The sequence below is a fragment of the Anolis sagrei genome, chromosome 4 (genome assembly GCF_037176765.1).
Source record: "Anolis sagrei isolate rAnoSag1 chromosome 4, rAnoSag1.mat, whole genome shotgun sequence".
Classification (NCBI taxonomy): Eukaryota; Metazoa; Chordata; class Lepidosauria; order Squamata; family Dactyloidae; genus Anolis; species Anolis sagrei.
The window spans coordinates 10,413,371-10,432,011 of record NC_090024.1 but is presented as its reverse complement, the minus strand read 5'-3'; the positions used below and the strand labels follow the sequence as shown (position 1 = coordinate 10,432,011).

Sequence of the window (18,641 nt, the reverse complement as noted above, 5' to 3'; positions counted from 1 at the left end):
CACGTATACAAATATATACATGCACACATACATACACGCATATATATACACAAGCACGCACAAATATACACATATACATGCACACATATATACCTGTACATATGTGCATATACACATATAAACATACTGAAACACAAATATAAACATACACCTATACACACATATACACACACCTATACACGCACACGCACACATATATACACAAGCACACACAAATATACACATATACAAACATACACATGCACACATACATACACACACATATATACACAAGCACGCACAAATATACACATATACATGCACACATATATACCTGTACACATGCACAAATATACACATGTGCATATAAATATACATATATAAACACACTGACACACAAATATATACATACACGTATACACACACATCTATACACCCACATATACATGCACTCACACATATACACACAAACAAACATACACATGCACACATACATATATACACAAGCACGCACAAATATACACATATACATGCACATATATACGTGTACACATGCACAAATATACACATGTGCACATACATATACACATACAAACACAAAGATACATATATATACATGTATACACACATGTCTATACTCATATATGTGCACACACACATATATACACAAGCATGCACAAATATACACATATACATGCACACATATATACGTGTACACATGCACAAACAAATATACACATGTGCACATACATATACACATATAACCACAGATACACAAATATATACATACACGTATACACACACATCTATACATGCACGCTCACACACATATACACATAAACAAACATATACATGCACACATATATACCTGTGTAGACATGCATACAAATGTGCACATACATACTCATATACACAATATACATACACACACACATCTAAACACACAAATAAACACACACACACATCTGTACACCCACATATATACACGCAAACACATACATACAGACATAAACACATATACACAGACTGGGCCACAGCAACCCGTGGCAGGGGACGGCTAGTAAATAAATCTTAATAATATTTGCTGTGGCCCAGTCTGTGTATATATATATGTGTGTTTATTATTATTTCAAGGTCCAGGAGGCACCTGACACGCGACACGCATCTTCCCCAGACGTTCCGGCGTGCAAAGATGCGTGTTCGTGCATGATGCGGGTCAAGGGGGGGGACTCCCTAACGGTGGTATATTATTATTATGGTTTCATGTCCAGGAGGCACCTGACACGCGACACGCATCTTCCCCAGACGTTCCGACGTGCAAAGATGCGTGTTCGTGCATGATGCGGGTCAAGGGGGGGGACTCCCTAACGGTGGTATATTATTATTATGGTTTCAAGGTCCAGGAGGCACCTGACACGCGACACGCATCTTCCCCAGACGTTCCGACGTGCAAAGATGCGTGTTCGTGCATGATGCGGGTCAAGGGGGGGGGACTCCCTAACGGTCGAGGTTCTCAGGCCTCTGGATCCCTCTCTCTCTCTCGACGGGTACCTGCTTCTCCTCAGGGACCGCGCTGCTGTCGCTCCTCCTCCTCCTCCGCTGGGGACGGGGTTGGGAGGGCGGTCGGGCTCCGCCTGGGGGTCGCTGAGCCGGCCGGTGCTTCCCTCTGAGGCGGCGGCGAGCGACGGACTGCCGAGCGGGCGGCCAACGGGTGCTTTATATAGCCTCCCCTCTCTCTCTCTCTCTCTCTCAGCTCCTCGGGAACCGTCTCCGAGGAAACGCTTCCGCTTCCGCCCCTCCCTCGCGCCCGCCCGCCTCATGCATATGCAAAATAAGGGGGCGGGGCCTCCCGGCGCGAGGCAGCCAAGGTGGAAAAGGAGGTGACGGGGATGTATTGAAGGGGAAAGGGGGCGCTAAGCCAATCAGAGGCGAGGCTGTGTCCCTTCCCGCGCGCTGATTGGCTCAAGCTGCATCTTCTCTCAAGTATGCTACACCCAGGCATGGGCCAACTTGGGCCCTCCCTCCAGGTGTTTTGGACTACAACTCCCGCCATTCCTACGGAATGGCGGGAGTTGTAGTCCAAAACACCTGGAAGGAGGGCCCAAGTTGGCCCATGCTTGATCTACACTGTGGGGTTTTTTTTTGCCTATACATTAAGATTATACGTTGACCTTCCCATGCTTGATCTACACTGTAGTTCTTTATTTTTTTTTGCCTATACATTAAGATATATATTAACCTTCCCTAACTTGATCTACACTGTGTTTTTTGCCTATACATTAAGATATACATAGACATTCCCATGCTTGATCTACATTGTGTTTTTTGCTTATACATTAAGATATACATAAACATTACAATGCTTGATCTACACTGTTTTTGCCTATACATTAAGATATACATAAACATTACAATGCTTGATCTACATTGTGGTTTTTTATTTTAATTTGCCTATACATTAATGTATACATTAACCTTCCCATGCTTGATCTACACTGTGGTTTTAGCCTATATATTAAGATATACATGAATCTTCCCATGCTTGAGCTACACTGATTTTTTATTTTGCCTATACATTAAGATATACATTGACCTTCCCATGCTTGATCTACACTGTGTTTTTTGCCTATACATTAAGATATATATAAACCTTCCCATGCTCGATCTACACTGTGTTTTTTTGCCTATACATTAAAATATACATTAACCTTCCCATGCTTGATCTACAACTGTGTTTTTTGCCTATACATTAAAATATACATTAATCTTCCCATGCTTGATCTACAACTGTGTTTTTTGCCTATACATTAAGATATACATTGACCTTCCAATGCTTGGTCTACACAGTTTCCCCCCATATACATTAAGATATACATTGACCTTCCCATGCTTGATCTACAACTGTGTTTTTTGCCTATACATTAAGATATACATTGACCTTCCAATGCTTGGTCTACACAGTTTTCCCTCATATACATTAAGATATACATTGACCTTCCCATGCTTGATCTACAACTGTGTTTTTTGCCTATACATTAAGATATACATTGACCTTCCAATGCTTGGTCTACACAGTTTCCCCCCATATACATTAAGATATACATTAACCATCCCATGCTTGATTTACACTGTGTTTTTTGCCTATACATTAAGATATACATTGACCTTTCCTTGCTTGATGTACACTGTGGTTTTCTGCCTATAGATTAAGATAATAATAATAATAATAATAATAATAATAATAATAATCTTTATTTATACCCCGCCACCATTTCCCCAATGGGGACTCGTGGTGGCTAACATGAGGCCAAACCCTATTAAAAATACAATACAACACAGTAAAATACGGAATACAAAAAACAAAATGCATCAGAAAATAAATTAAGATAACAAAATGAAATAATAAAGCAAATTCACACAATATAAAATGAAACAGGATGGGCAGGCCAAATGGACAAGATAAGATGAGGTAGGAATAGAAGATATGTAATTGATGTGAGCCCAAGAAAATAAAACAGTAGGGTATGGTTTTCAGTTTAGAATGGGGGAAAGTGCATCATAGGGGCAAGACCTACAAGCCACTCTAGACACCTTTGCAGAAGCATACGAGATGCTTGGCCTATCACATCAAGAAGACCAAAGTGCTCTTCCAGTAGTTGCCAGCCAATCCCTCTCCAATGCCAGAAATACAGCTCAGTGGTGTAACATTAGACCATTTCCACTACCTTGGCAGCCACCTCTCCACAAAAGTCAACATTGACACTGAAATACAACACCGCCTGAGCTCTGCAAGTGCAGCATTTTTCCAAATGAAGCAGAGAGTGTTTCAGGACCGGGACATCCGTAGAGATACCAAGGTGCTTGTTTATAAAGCTATTGTCCTCCCAACCCTGCTTTATGCCTGTGAAACATGGACTGTCTACAGACGTCACATCCAACTCCTAGAATGATTCCATCAGTGCTGCCTCCGAAAAATCCTGCAAATCTCTTGGGAAGACAAGCCGACAAATGTCAGCGTGATGAAAGAAGCAAAGACCACCAGCATTGAAGCGATGGTCCTCCACCTCCGCCATCAACTCCGCTGGACTAGCCATGTTGTCCGGATGCCCGACCACTGTCTCCCAAAGCAGTTGCTCTATTCCGAACTCAAGAACAGAAAACGGAGTGTTGGTGGACAGGAAAAGGGATTGAAAGATGGGCTCAAAGCCAACCTTAAAAACTGTGGCATAGTCACTGAGAACTGGGAAGCCCTGGCCCTTGAGTGCTCCAGTTGGAGGTCAGCTGTGACCAGCAGTGCTGCAGAATTTGAAGAGGCATGAATGGAGGGCGAAAGAGAGAAATATGCCAAGAGGAAGGTACATCAAGCCAACCCCGACCGGGACCACCTTCCACCTGGAAACCGATGCCCTCACTGTGGGAGAAGATGCAGGTCAAGAATAGGGCTCCACAGTCACCTACAGACCCACCACCAGGATACTACACTTGGGGGACCATCATCCTCGGACTACGAGGGATTGCCTAAGTAAGTAAGTAACTATAGATGGGACAACAAAGATGGGATGGACGGTCACTCTCCAAAGATATACATTAACCTTCTAATGTTTGATCTACACTGTAGTTTTTTTTATTTTTTGCCTATACATTTAGATATACATTAACTTTCAAACATAAACAAGACTCCTTCTATGGAAGCTTTTAAACAGAGGGTGGATGGCCATCTGTCGGAGGTGCTTTGAACGCGATTTTCCTGCTTCTTGGCAGAATGGGGTTGGACTGGATGGCCCACGAGGTCTCTTCCAACTCTTTGATTTTATGAAAAGCACACCTTTGAACTTGTTTCTACACGCTTTGTTTTGAACTGAACTACCTAGGATGTCTCAACAGGTGTTTCTCATCTGCACAAAACACGTAGGCCTATTGAATCGTTCTCCGCCCATCTATCTGTGGTTCCCAACCTTTGGGCCTCCAGGTGTTTTGGACTTCAACTCCCAGAAATCCCAGCCAGCATTACCAGCTGTTAGGAACGGTGGGAGCTGAAGTCCAAAACACCTCCCACTTCACTGATTTCATCCTTAGACAAAGGCATAATCAAAACCACCTCTTCATCCTCCTTCTCCAATCCTGTCTTAACGAAGCCTTCATTCCACTGTTATCCATCCTCTTCCTTGTTGCCAGAGTACTGGCATATATCCAGCACGAGCAACACCCATTCCTATAATTCAGTCTTAACCGGGCTGTGGGGCAGCTAGTAAGTAGTCAGCTGCATTAAATCACTCCTGATCAAGAGGTCATAAGTTTGAAACCAGCCCGGGTCAGAGTGAGCTCCCGACTATTAATAGTCTAGACCCCCCCTGCCCCCTGGGTTGAGAAACACTGACTTAACCAATCATGAAAACAAACCAACAAACACACACATGACAACAGCGATTAAAAGGAGAATAAAAACCCCATTAGCCCATCAGCCATATCAAAACACCTGACAAACACACTTGACACACCATCATAAAGCATAGGTAAAGGTAAAGCTAGTCCCCTGACATTAAGTCCAGTCATGTCTGACTCTGGGGTGTGGTGCTCATCTCCATTTCTAAGCCGAAGAGCCAGCGTTGTCCGTAGACACCTCTAAGGTCATGTGGCCAGCATGACTGCATGGAGCGCCGTTACCTTCCTGCCGGAGCGGTACCTATTGATCTACTCACATTTGCATGTTTTCGAACTGTTAGGTTGGCAGAAGCTAGGGCTGACAGCGGAAGCTCACGCCGCTCCCTGGAATCGAACCTGCGACCTTTCGATCAACAAGCTCAGCACTTTAACCCACTGTGCCACCGGGGGCTCCTAATCATAAAGCATACAACCCACATTATACAGCTTCCCTGTTTGACTATTGTGTCTAACTCAGTGGTTCTCAACCTGTGGGTCCCCAGGTGTTTCGGCCTACAACTCCCAGAAATCCCAGCCAGGTTACCAGCTGTTAGGATTTCTGGGAGTTGAAGGCCAAAATATCTGGGGATCCACAGGTTGAGAACCACTGGACTCTAACTGTTCAAACCTAGTTCTGGTAAATACCCCCCTGAGGTTGTTTAGGCATTTCTGTCTTTAGATATTAGGCTGCTTGAAAAGTATGATGATGCAGTTTAATTACTGCATTATATGAGTCTACACTAGCCATATGACATAGTTCGAAACGGCATTGTATATGACAGTGTAGATCCAGCCTTAATCTCCTATGACTGGTTGCACTTATGGGTGCATCTACACTGTAGAATTAATGCGGTTTGGTACTACTTTTAACTGTCAAGGCTATGAGAGCATGGGATGTGTAGTTTCATGAAGTGACAGCACTTTGGTAGAGATAAAACTAGACGTCACATGCAACTCCTGGAACGATTCCATCAGCGCTGCCTTCGGAAAATCCTGAAAATCTCTTGGGAAGACAGGCAGACAAACGTCAGCGTGCTGGAAGAAGCAAAGACCACCAGCACTGAAGTGATGGTCCTCCGCCACCAACTCCGCTGGACGGCCACGTTGTCCGGATGCCCGACCACCACCTCCCAAAGCAGTTGCTCTACTCCAAACTCAAGAATGGAAAACAGAATGTTGGTGGACAGGAAAAGAGATTTAAATATGGGCTCAAAGCCAACCTTAAAATCTCTGGCATAGATTCTGAGAACTGGGAAGCCCTGGCCCTTGAGCGCTCCAGTTGGAGGTCAGCTGTGACCAGCAGTGCTACAGAATTTGAAGAGGCACGAATGGAGGGCGAAAGGGAGAAGCATGCTAAGAGGAAGGCTCATCAAGCCAATCCCGACCGAGACCGCCTTCCACCTGGAAACCAATGCCCTCACTGCGGAAGAAGATGCAGAGCAAGAATAGGGCTCCACAACCACATACGGACCCACAAAAATATTGGAAGACAATCCTCCTCGGAAAACGAGGGATCGCCTAAGTAAGTAAGTAAGAAAGAGATAAAACCTCACTTGCCTAGTTTCCAACAGATCTCTCAACCTTTGAGGATGCCTACCATAGATGTGGGCGAAACGCCAGGAGAGAATGCTTCTGGAACATGTCCATACAGTCCACAAAACTCACAGCAACCCAGTGATTCTAACCATGAAAGCCTTCGACAACAGAAATAAAAAATACACTACGCAATGGCTTCTGACAGGAAATGGTACTGAACAGGGCAATGGCCCTCATGATATCCGCTTTGGGTTTTAGTCTGAACTTCATTTCAGGACTTGGAACAATTCTTGGTTTTGAAGCAGAAAAGAATTGCGAAGATGCTCAGAAAGAAGAGAGTTGTTTCAGTGACTTCTTACAGCCTCAGCTCATATTATAAACAACCAGGAAGGCTGTTTTTCCAGCTGTTGCTTACACAGAGAAGGAGCCGGAGGTTAGGCATCACATTTGCTTGTACAGACTCCTGTTCTGCACGCTTCGCCACCCGGGCTGTTTATTCAGGAGCAGAGAATTATCTTTGTCTTTCTGCAACGGCTTTTGTTGGGATTCGCCAACCAACTGGGTCCCTCCTCAAAAGTTCGGACTAAAACCCAGAGCGGATTCCTTTCACAGACGCCACCAGGGATTGATAAGGGTCAGAACCCTCCATCTGGAAACATTCTTATGATACAAAATCTCCTACACTGGAATTTGGGTGCATTGGTAGAATCATCACAATGCTAGGAAATTCTGGGATTTTTAGTTTTACAAGGCCTTTCTCCTTCTCTGCCAAAGAATGCTGGCGCCTCGCCAAACTACAGTTCTTACGATCCCATAGCATTGAACCATGGCAGGCCAGAAAGCTAATGAAATGCACGAAATAAAAAAAACAATGATGCATTGTCCAATCTGGAAAACCTTCCTCGTATGTAATGCGTGAGGTCACTCACTACTATTAGTCAGCACTAACTCTCGCTTTGTGTGTGATCTGGGGCACGTCCCTCTCTTCTTCCTTGACAAACTTCCCCATTGAACCCTGGCACTGAATATAGTTCCTTCAATTACCCTGAGAGCTGATATAATACCTGACCCCTGTTTATCTTGTTTGCTCAGCGTTGACATTGCACAGCTGATACATTTAAATAAAATGATATTGCCACTTACTCCCTGGCTACTGAAAATGGTGCAAATCCACAGTCCTGAGTCTCAACGAAGGAATAATAGAAGGAATCCAAATGTTTGTAAGAGCGAAAAGCGCACTGTTCTTGCCTTGCAAGGGCTGTCATGTGCCCCGGTAACAGAGCAGGTGATGCCTACCAAGTCATGCAAGAAAAGCACAATTCATAGCTGCAGGAATGAAGCAGGAGCAAACCTCAGGTTGTATATGTTTACATCCACATCTTCCTAACAGGGCTATTGTTGCCAAAATGGCACTATGGAAATGACATTAAATATGCAAAAATATGATTATTGGTATCTTCTGCAATGTTCTCATCTGCATTAAAAACAGTTGGGCATATAAAATTCCAAACGTAACACACCAGCAAGCATCATAGTGAAGCCCAGAAGGATGTTTTGTCAGGAAGACAATGCATCTGCACTGTATAATTAATGCAGCTTGACACCAGTTTCATTGCCTTGGCTCAAGGCTATGGAATCCTAGGAGCTGTAGTTTGGTGAAGCACCTGCATTTTGTTGACAGAGAAGGATGAAGACCTTATAGAATCATAAAATCATAGAATCAAAGAGTTGGAAGAGACCTCATGGGCCATCCAGTCCAACCTCCTGCCAAGAAGCAGGAATATTGCATTCAAAGCACCCCTGACAGATGGTCATCCAGCCTCTGTTTAAAAGCTTCCAAAGAAGGAGCCTCCACCAAACTCCGGGGCAGAGAGTTCCACTGCTGAACGGCTCTCACAGTCAGGAAGTTCTTCCTCATGTTCAGATGGAATCTCCTTTCTTGTAGTTTGAATTATTATTATTATTATTATTATTATTATTATTATTATCATTATTTGTACCCCGCTAGCATCTCCCGAAGGACTCGATGCGGCTTACAAAGGCCAAGGCCTCAATAAAACATAACGTACAATGCACAACTTAAAGCAAATCAAAACAATTAAAGCAATATCAAACAACAAAACAATAAAAACAATACACCAAAACACAATAAAACTAGGGCCAGGCCAAATGTAATGGGTACAAGTTAAAAGTGCTGATGTGACAGGTGGAATATCGGATTTTAGGGTAAGTGCAGTGCGCGGGCAATCTTAAACTCTAATAAAGTGCTTCCAGGACATGTTGCTGGAGTTTTCCTATTCTGGAAAGGCACATCGGAACAGCCAGGTCTTCAAGTTTGAAGCCATTGTTTCGCGTCCTAGTCTCCAGGGAAGAAGAAAACAAGCTTGCTCTCTCCTCCCTGTGGCTTCCTCTCACATATTTATGCATGGCTATCATATCTCCTCTCCGCCTTCCCTTCTTCTTGATGCCGGTTTGTCTCTGACATGCAATAATGTCTTTATTCATAGAATCATGAAAGAATACACAAGCCAAGACATTTAGTCTGTGCTTTAAAACCTCCAGAGAAAGAGACACCAACATACTATTTTCATTTCCTGTGAAGCTGATTGCAGGCATTATGTTGAAGCAGTGCACCAAGGGTATAACAATGGGAAGGAAGAGCACAAGTGCATCATCTATATAAATAAAAATGTAATGTTCGTTTGTGGGATTAACATAACTCAAAAACCACTAAACAAATTGACAGAAAATTTGGACACTACACCCCTAACAGACCAACGAGTGACCATCATTCATAAACCCCTCCCAAAAAAGCAAAATGACAATGCAGCACATGCGCGAAAACCCCTCCCAAAAAAAGCAAAATGACGATGGAGTGCATGTGCATTTGGAGGAATATACTCCAAATGCACTGCTTCCAAGCTGCAAGCTTGCTTCTCCTTGGATTTCTTTGAGAGCATCTCCATCGGTACATATTTTCTATTTCCTATTCCTGGATTGCAACTCCCAGAAATCCTCCAGATAGATAAGATATATAGATTAGATAGAGATAGACAGTAGGTAGATAGATCAATCAGGAGAACTGCTGGGAGTTACAGTCCAAGAATAGTTAGAGAAGGAAGAAAAGGAGAGAAAGTAAAAGGGAGGGGAAGGAAGGAAAGAGATAGAGAAGGAAGGAAGGAAGGAAGGAAGGAGAGAAGGAAAGAAAAAAGGAAGAAAGGAAAGAAAAAGGGAGGGAGGGAGGGAGGGAGGGAGGGAGGGAGGGAAGGAAGGAAGGAAGGAAGGAAGGAAGGAAGGAAGGAAGGAAGGAAAGAGAGAAAGAAAGAAAGAAAGAAAGAAAGAAAGAGGGAGGGAGGGAGGGGAGGTTGGGCACAGCAATGCGGAGGAAGGAAGGAAGGAAGGAGAGAAAGAGGGAGGGAAGGTTGGCCACAGCAACGCATGGCAGGTACAGCTAGTCCCCAATAAGAATTCTGATCTCCATGAAATTTCATTTCAATCCCCATGTTTCTGCAATTTTCTGGGCTGAATATATGTCCAGAGGAAACATTGCCTTCATTTGATGTCCAGTTTCATGAGCTTCCGCTTTACATGTGTCTCTAAAGTGTGAAAGACCTTAGGAAGGAGATCCTGAAATGTTATGGGATTTTTCCAATGATATGGTAAGGAAGGGAATAAGGAAGCATCTACACTGCAGGTTTAATGTATTTAGAGACTACTTGAGCTGCCATGGCTCAATGCTATGCAATAGTAGAACATATTGTTTATCAAAGTCTTTAGCCTTCTCTGTCGCTGCCTCACCAAACTACAGATCCCAAGATTCCATATCATTGAGCCATGGCAGTTAAAGTGTTGCCAAACTGCAACAATTCTACAGTGTAGATAAGACCTTAAGGTCTGCCCAGCCCAACATCACAGTCAATCCTTGCAGATTTGTGGCGAATCTGTTTGTGTTCCTTTGACAACTTTTTTTGCTTTTGTGGTCAGAGGAGCAGGTGTTCTTTGACAGATAAAATTGATGCAGAAAGGATTTCCCTGGAGCAAGAAAACACTGCAGCTCCATAGACTTCATGGTAATAAGTTGGTTTTGTAATTATCTTCCATCTTATGACTCTGTCCAGGCCGGAGTCAACCAGGCTGGGGAGCCTCAAGGCAAAATGAGTCTAGTGATGGGCATCAAACTGCGCTTAGATTTGTACAAAGTTTTAGCTGTGGCTAAAATCCAGCCACCGCTTGGGAAAACTCTCCCTCCCTGCAGCTTTCTGATCTGGGCCTGAGTCACCTGAGGGTGTCTGCAGATTTTCAATTTCACGCTACACCCACAATCCGTTTTGGATGGAAAGCAAGTTGACATGAATCCCATCTCTGTCTTTGTGGGATGTATCGGATCAAATACCTTCGCAAGTATTTAAGAGGATGGCCAGTCTGTGGGCTGGATCCAACCGCCAAAGCAATTTTATCTCCCCACATGTCAAATGTGATGCAGCCCTTTTCCATTTCGATTGTAACTCGTGTTCCATATGTATGCATGTTGTTGTTAATGGCCATCATACTGATTTCGACATGGCAGCAGCCCTATGAATGAGAGCTCTCTTTCCCATTCTGTTATCAATTGTCTATCAAAGATCTTGCAAGAGAGGCAGCGTGGTGCATTGGATTGACTTGTGGGCAATGGGTGCATCTACACTGTAGAATTATTGCAGTTTGACACCACTTTAACAGACATGGCTTGATGCTATGGAATTGTGAGCTTTGAGTTTGGTGAGGCATCAAGGAGAGAAGGCTAAAGGTTGACCTTGTAAAACAATAACAATAACAACAACAATAACAATAACAATATACCTCACTACCTCTGAGGATGCTTGCCATAGATGCAGGCGAAATGTCAGGAGAGAATGCCTCTAGACCATGGCCACATAGCCCAAAAAAACCTACAACAACCCAGTGATTCTGGCCATGAAAGCCTTTGACAACACATAATAACAATATACTTTATTTATATTCCACTCTATCTCCCCAAGGGGACTCCGGGCGAATTACAGAACAAATGTACGGCAAACATTCAATGCCATTATACAATTAACAAGGTCAGACAATACATAAACAGGGGTAAAGGTTTTCCCCATCTTTTTCCATCTCCGGCATCTGGAGGCTGTCCCTGCCTCCGGCCACGATGTGTGTATGTGTGTGTGTGCTGTCGCTCCATCTTCCATGCTGAGGAGCTTTGTCATCTGTAGATGTCCTCCCCATCGAATCGCCACCACATCCTTATGGGTGCCTTTTATTGCCTCCCTGCTTAAAGCAGTACCTTTCTAGATCTAGGGAAGTAATGCTGCCCCTCTATTCCGCTTTGGTTAGACCACACCTGGAATATTGTGTCCAATTCTGGGCACCACAATTCAAGAGAGATATTGACAAGCTGGAATGTGTCCAAAGGAGGGCGACTAAAATGATCAAGGGCCTGGAGAACAAGCCCTATGAGGAGCGGCTTAAGGAACTCGTCATGTTTAGCCTGAAGAAGAGAAGGCTGAGAGGGGATATGATAGCCATATATAAATATGTGAGAGGAAGCCACAGGGAGGAGGGAGCAAGCTTGTTTTCTGCTTCCCTGGAGACTAGGACGCAGAACAATGGCTTCAAACTACAAGAGAGGAGATTCCATCTGAACATGAGGAAGAACTTCCTGACTGTGAGAGCCATTCAGCAGTGGAACTCTCTGCCCTGGAGTGTGGTGGAGGCTCCTTCTTTGGAAGCTTTGAAGCAGAGGCTGGATGGCCATCTGTCAGCGGTGATTTGAATGCAACATTCCTGCTTCTTGGCAGGGGGTTGGACTGGATGGCCCATGAGGTCTCTTCCAACTCTTTGATTCTATGATTCTATTTATCTACTCACATTTCTCTTTTCGATCTGCTAGATGAGCAGAAGCTGGGGCTGACGGCAGGTGCTCACCCCAACCCAGGCTTGAACTGGCAATTTTTCGATGGGCAGGATTTTCTGCAGCTTAGTGGTTTAACCCGCTGTGCTAAGCCCTATAAGTTCCATGATTCCACAATATTAAGACATGGTGGTTAAAGTGGTGTCAAACTGCATTAATTGTACAGTGTAGATGCCCACAAGTCAATCCATCTATAATCAGCCTTTCCCTCCATTCTTCCACCTTCACAAGCATTATCTTTTCTACTAAGTCACGTTGTTTCCTAACATATCCAAAGTACAATAGTATAAATTTAGGTATTTTGATTTCTAGCATGAGTTTGAGATTGATTTGCTCTTAGACTCATTTATTTTGCCTTTGCCAGAATATGTTATCCATAGGAATCTCATTTATCATCACATTTCAAACAAAGTGATTCTCTATCTGTCATCTTACTTCACTCTGCAACGTTCACAATTAGACATAGAAATCTGAATTATTGTGACATAGATGCCCCTGACTTTGGTATTCAACTATGTATCTTTCCAATTGAGAATCTAATCTAGGTCTTTCATAATTTTCCATATAACTCCAAAGACTTTATCACACCAGCTGCTATCTCATCATTGCAATCGCATTAGTGCAGGAAATGGAAACATACTGGTTTTAGAGCATTCAATATTGCACCTTTCTGCATAAGTGTGATGGCAACACTTTCACAATCTATGGTCCCACGATCTGTCTTTCAACTCCATAACTTTGCCTTTCTGCCCTATGCCCTACCTAGGGTGCCTTTTGGGTTTTTAATTTTTTTCTCTCATTATCTCAATTTTGCAATTACAGCAATGCACTTTTTAAAAAAAAACAGTAAAGAAAATGCAGAAAAAAAGGTGTGCGTTCTGATTGGGAATCTCAAAGGGGAACTGGAAAGGGAGTCATGCCTACTTGATGTTACATGGTTGCTGGCATATTGGAACACAAGCGGAAGGGAAGTATTGTACTTAGGTAAGTAATGAAAAAGTAATGGCTCTGGGAGGCTTTGGTCATTAATGGAAGGAGTGTCATAGTAACAGAAATAATGCAAGTCGCTTCTGGTCGCTTCTGGAGTGAGAGAACCAGCCGTCTACGAAGATGTTGCCCAGGGGACGGCCAGATGTCTTGCAATCCTGCGACGAGGCTTCTCTCATGTCATGTTTAGCCGGTATTACACCACCTGACATCCGCCGGGAAGTAGCAGCCAATAGTGAAAGGACCAAGGCAGTGACATCTCCAGCCCATCCCTTGTTTGGGTATCAGCCAGCACGTCAACGACTTAAATCAAGAAATAGTTTTCTAAGATCTACAGAGACACTTGCCGGAAGACCTCAGCAAGCGAGAGTCCAAAAGTGGCAGGCTCAAACCCAGAACCTCAATCAATGGCTGATACCAAATGAGAGACTCCCCCTTGGGCACACAGAGGACTGGGCGACTTGGAAGGCACTGAACAGACTGCGCTCTGGCACCATGAGATGCAGAGCCAACCTCAAGAAATAGGGCCACAAAGTAGAATCCACAACATGAGAGTGTGGAGAAGAGCAAACCGCTTACCACCTGCTGCAATGCAACCTGAGCCCTGCCACGTGCACAATGGAGGACCTCCTTGCGGCAACACCAGAGGCACTCCAAGTGGCCAGATACTGGTCAAAGGACATTTAATCAACTACCAAGCTTGCAAACTTTGTGTTTTTTCTTTTTTTTTTTGTTCTGTTAGAAATGTAATACAATTGTATGGTTGCCCCTGACACGATAGATAAATAAATAGGGGGAGTGTAACCCCATCCGACACAGGCTGTAACCCAAACTCCTAAGAGTGTCTCCCCATACTACAAATCCAAGGATGCCATACCATTGAGACATTTTGGATTTCAGTTAAGAAATACTCAACCTGCACTTGCGATTTCTCATTTCTTGTTATATTTTTACGGCAGGCCTTATTACACCGGTTTCATCTGTGGCGAAGAATTTGTCTCATTGATTGCACTCATTTTCAGTGTATTTTACATTTTCAATGTAAGCTATGGTGGTGGCTACCCACAGGGGGGAGTAATAATTTTGAATAATAAAAATAAAATATGCCGTTCTGGAAAGTGGATGGCTTCTTAATATTCTTACCTGCTCAGAGGGCTTCAGTCTGGTCCTCCTGCCTGTTTTGATCTGCAAGGGAAAAAAATGGAGAAATTTATTTACAACTCCTGGATGTAAGTAATCTATACATTAGTCTGAAATTAATTTAAGCTGATTCCCTTCTGATAAAAGAGGTTAATAAGTAAGCAATAAACAGAGAGAGAGAACGACGATACTAACAAAACCCCAGCAAACTAATGTCAAGGTGCCCTTTTGAGAAAAGAACACAAGAGCTCAGTTCTTGTGCAGAAAAGGGCAGCTAAAAGGATCAAGGGGCTAGAGAAAACCTTCCTGAGAATTAATGTTTTGAACTTTTAAAGTGCATCTCCACTGTAAAATTAATGCACTTTCACACTATTTCCACAGCTGCAGCTCAATACTACGGAATCCTGGGAATTATAGTTTGGTGAGGCACGAGCACTCCTTGTTCAGAAAAGGCTCTGAAAAATAACAATTCCCAGAATTCGGTAGCATTGAGCCATGGCAGTGAAAGTGGTGTCAAACTGTATTAATTCCGTAATGTAGATGTACATACCCTTAGCATAGGAAAGGCCAGTAAGGAAGGATATGATGGAAATTCTGAGAGTGCCTTGGACTGCAAGAAGATCCAACCAGTCCATCCCCCAGGAAATAAAGCTTAGCTGCTCACTGGAGGGAAGGATGTTAGAGGCAAAGATGAAGTACTTTGGCCACATCATGAGAAGAGAGGAAAGCTTGGAGAAGACGATGATGCTGGGGAAAATGGAAGGAAAAAGGAAGAGGGGCCAACCAAGGGCAAGATGGATGGATGGCATCCTTGAAGTGACTGGCTTGACTCTGAAGGAGCTGGGGGTGACCACAGCCAACAGGGAGCTCTGGCCTGGGCTGGTCCATGTGGTCACAAAGAATCAGAAGCAACTGAACGAATGAACAACAAACTGTGTGGTATGTCTTAGCTCAACAGACTGATTTGTGTTTTAACACATCATAATAGTTTCAAACTATGAGCTCATAAAGGCATCTCCTGGAAACTTTCTTGCAGAGGAATATGAGTGTAAAAGTAGGTGCAGCCTTCTCAACATTGGGTTACGATGAGTTTTCTGGGCTGTATGGCCATGTTCCAGAAGCATTCTCTCCTAACATTTCACCTACATCTATAGCAGTCATCCTCAGAGGTTGAAGGGTCTGTTGGAAGTTGATTATGGCCATGAAAGCCTTCGATCACACATTGAACCTCTCAACATTACCTCTGAGGATGCTTGCCATAGATGCAGGTGAAACGTCAGGAGAGAATGCCTCTAGACCATGGTCATATGGCCCGAAAAAACCTACAAAAACCCTCTCAACATTGTTTAACATTTTGAAAAAAGGGATTACATATAGACACACGCTTTTATATATTTTATTTTATTGCAATGTATGCTGTGCATTTGGCACAGCTGCTTATTCTGGAATCATCCCAGACCTTTTCTGTAAATCCTAAAGATGGAAGCTGGGCTCTTTTGCATGAAAAAACATGGTGCATACAATAGAGCTATGGCCCTTCCTAAAATATAGGCATGATTTCCAAGCGTGGAATTCCATTTACTTTTAATTACGCCCCAGAAGCTGTGCATTTATACACAGCAACATAAAGTCTATTTTTAATTCAGAAGGTAATCTGATGAATCTAAAAGATAAGAAGGCCCCTAATAAGTGAAGATCTCCCCCCATTTTTAAAGCACAAGGAATAAAAACCACAAGTGGCTCTTGTGGCCACCTGCTTAACATATTGCGCAAGACCCAAATGTTTTCTCTACTCTCGATACAAGATGATAATGATTAACTCATTGGTTAAGCACAGGAGTACCTAAATAAGTGTGTGTGACTTCTTTTATCTGATTGAAAACCAAAATATGGCTTTCGGCTGGGTTAATCTACAACAGGAGCTGGCTCTCCAAGCTTTATGCTTTCTTAAAAGTACAATATACATTATGTATACCTATGCACAGGTTTCATCTGGCAATAAACCAGCGGAAACCCACTCAGCCTTGAGTATATTATGCACCGTGTCAATGGTGACTGCTAGTAAATCCATGGCAGCCTTAAATTGAAAATTGACTGGAGCTATCCAAGGTCCTGAACCAAAGTTCATTGGGACCCCATCTACACATGCTGTAAAATCTAGAATGATGTGGATTATAAATGGTGGCTAGAAAACACATGCCCCTAATTTCATTTATTTTATTTATTTATTTACGACATTTATGTGCCGCCCTTCTCACTCCAAAGGGGACTCAGAGTGGCTTACAAATAAAAAGTAAATACAATATATTATTATTATCATAGCACATGCGGGGACATGAGAGAAGTCTCCCACAAAGATGATAAAAACATCAAATCATACGGGCATCCCCTGGGCAACGTCCTTGCAGACGGCCAATTCTCTCACACCAGAAGCGACTTGCAGTTTCTCAAGTTGCTCCTGACACGACCAAAAACCCCTCAATATTAATATTATATATTAAATTGCACTATAACATTATACTGTAATATTATTAGTAATATTACATTTAATATAAAATATATAACTTTAATACCATTTATTATTAGTAGTAGTACATTGTATTACAATATAATATTATACACACACACACACACACACACACAATATATTATATTATATTATAAGCATAGTGCAGGAGACAAGATGGAACTGCCTTCCTGGCTCCTCTTTTCACTCTGCACGCTGCAATGCACATCCACACAGAAAACACATCTGGATTGTGTGTCTGTGTAGAAGTAGTCTGAGGCTCCATCTACACTATCATATAATGCAGTGTAAACTCATGTAATGCAACTGAGTGCAGTTATACTACATTGTATGAGTCTACACTGGCAACATAATACAGTTTCAAATGGCATTATATGGCAATGTAGATAATAATAGTAGTAGTAGTAGTAGTAGTACACTTTATATTCCACCCATCTCTCCTAGGGGACTCGGAGTGGATTACAGCATTTACATGCATAGGCAAACATTCAATGCCTTTACAGTAATATAAAATGAAGGGACACAAACATAGGCAAAGGCTTCTCCTTTCATTTCCAGCTTCTGGTGGTGGTGCTCATCTCTAACTCTGGGGAGGTGCTTTTCTCCATTTTCAAGGCGAGGAACCTGCGTTGTCACCTCCTGGTTGTGTGGCCAGTAAGATTATTTGAAGCACCTCTTTGCCTTTTCCTGCCAAAACGGTACCTATTTATCTATTCACACTTGCATGTTTTCGAACTACTAGGTTGGCAGGAGCTGGAGCAGACAAGATGGGAGCTCACCACATCTCGCGGATTCGAACTGCCCACCTTCAGGTCAGCAGTTCAGCAGCACAAGGGTTTAACCTATTGCACCACCATGGCTCCTAGATAGGGCTTCTAACCTTATATGGATACAGCACCACAGTGACTTGTGGTTTTAATTACATGGTTTTGGAAGCCTTTACTCTGGGTCTAGGAGAAAGACAATGCAAAAAATTTAAATAATAAATGGAAACCATCATCTGCAACTGCTCAATGTTTCAATAGGTGACTCCCAGAAGCTCATGTACATTATTATGAAGTTTGCTGGATTCCACCAATGCTTTTTACAGGAATAGACATACAACTATTTCCTTCAAAT

At 43.0% G+C, this 18,641-nt stretch overlaps 1 protein-coding gene across 6 annotated transcripts in view; it reads right to left on the bottom strand.

The window, feature by feature from the left end:
* The window catches only part of SLC45A4 (solute carrier family 45 member 4), a 151,958-nt gene that overhangs the window by 102,231 nt on the left and 31,086 nt on the right, over window positions 1–18,641 (bottom strand). For 4 of the 6 annotated variants that reach the window (XM_067467255.1, XM_067467258.1, XM_067467254.1 and 1 more), the window contains exon 2: window positions 14,999–15,040. The gene's annotated coding sequence lies outside the window, so the exon portion shown is untranslated. Of the gene's footprint in view, window positions 1–1,530; window positions 1,721–14,998; window positions 15,041–18,641 lie in introns of those variants that run through there. The other 2 variants (XM_060775936.2, XM_060775939.2) reach the window with 1 other exon arrangement.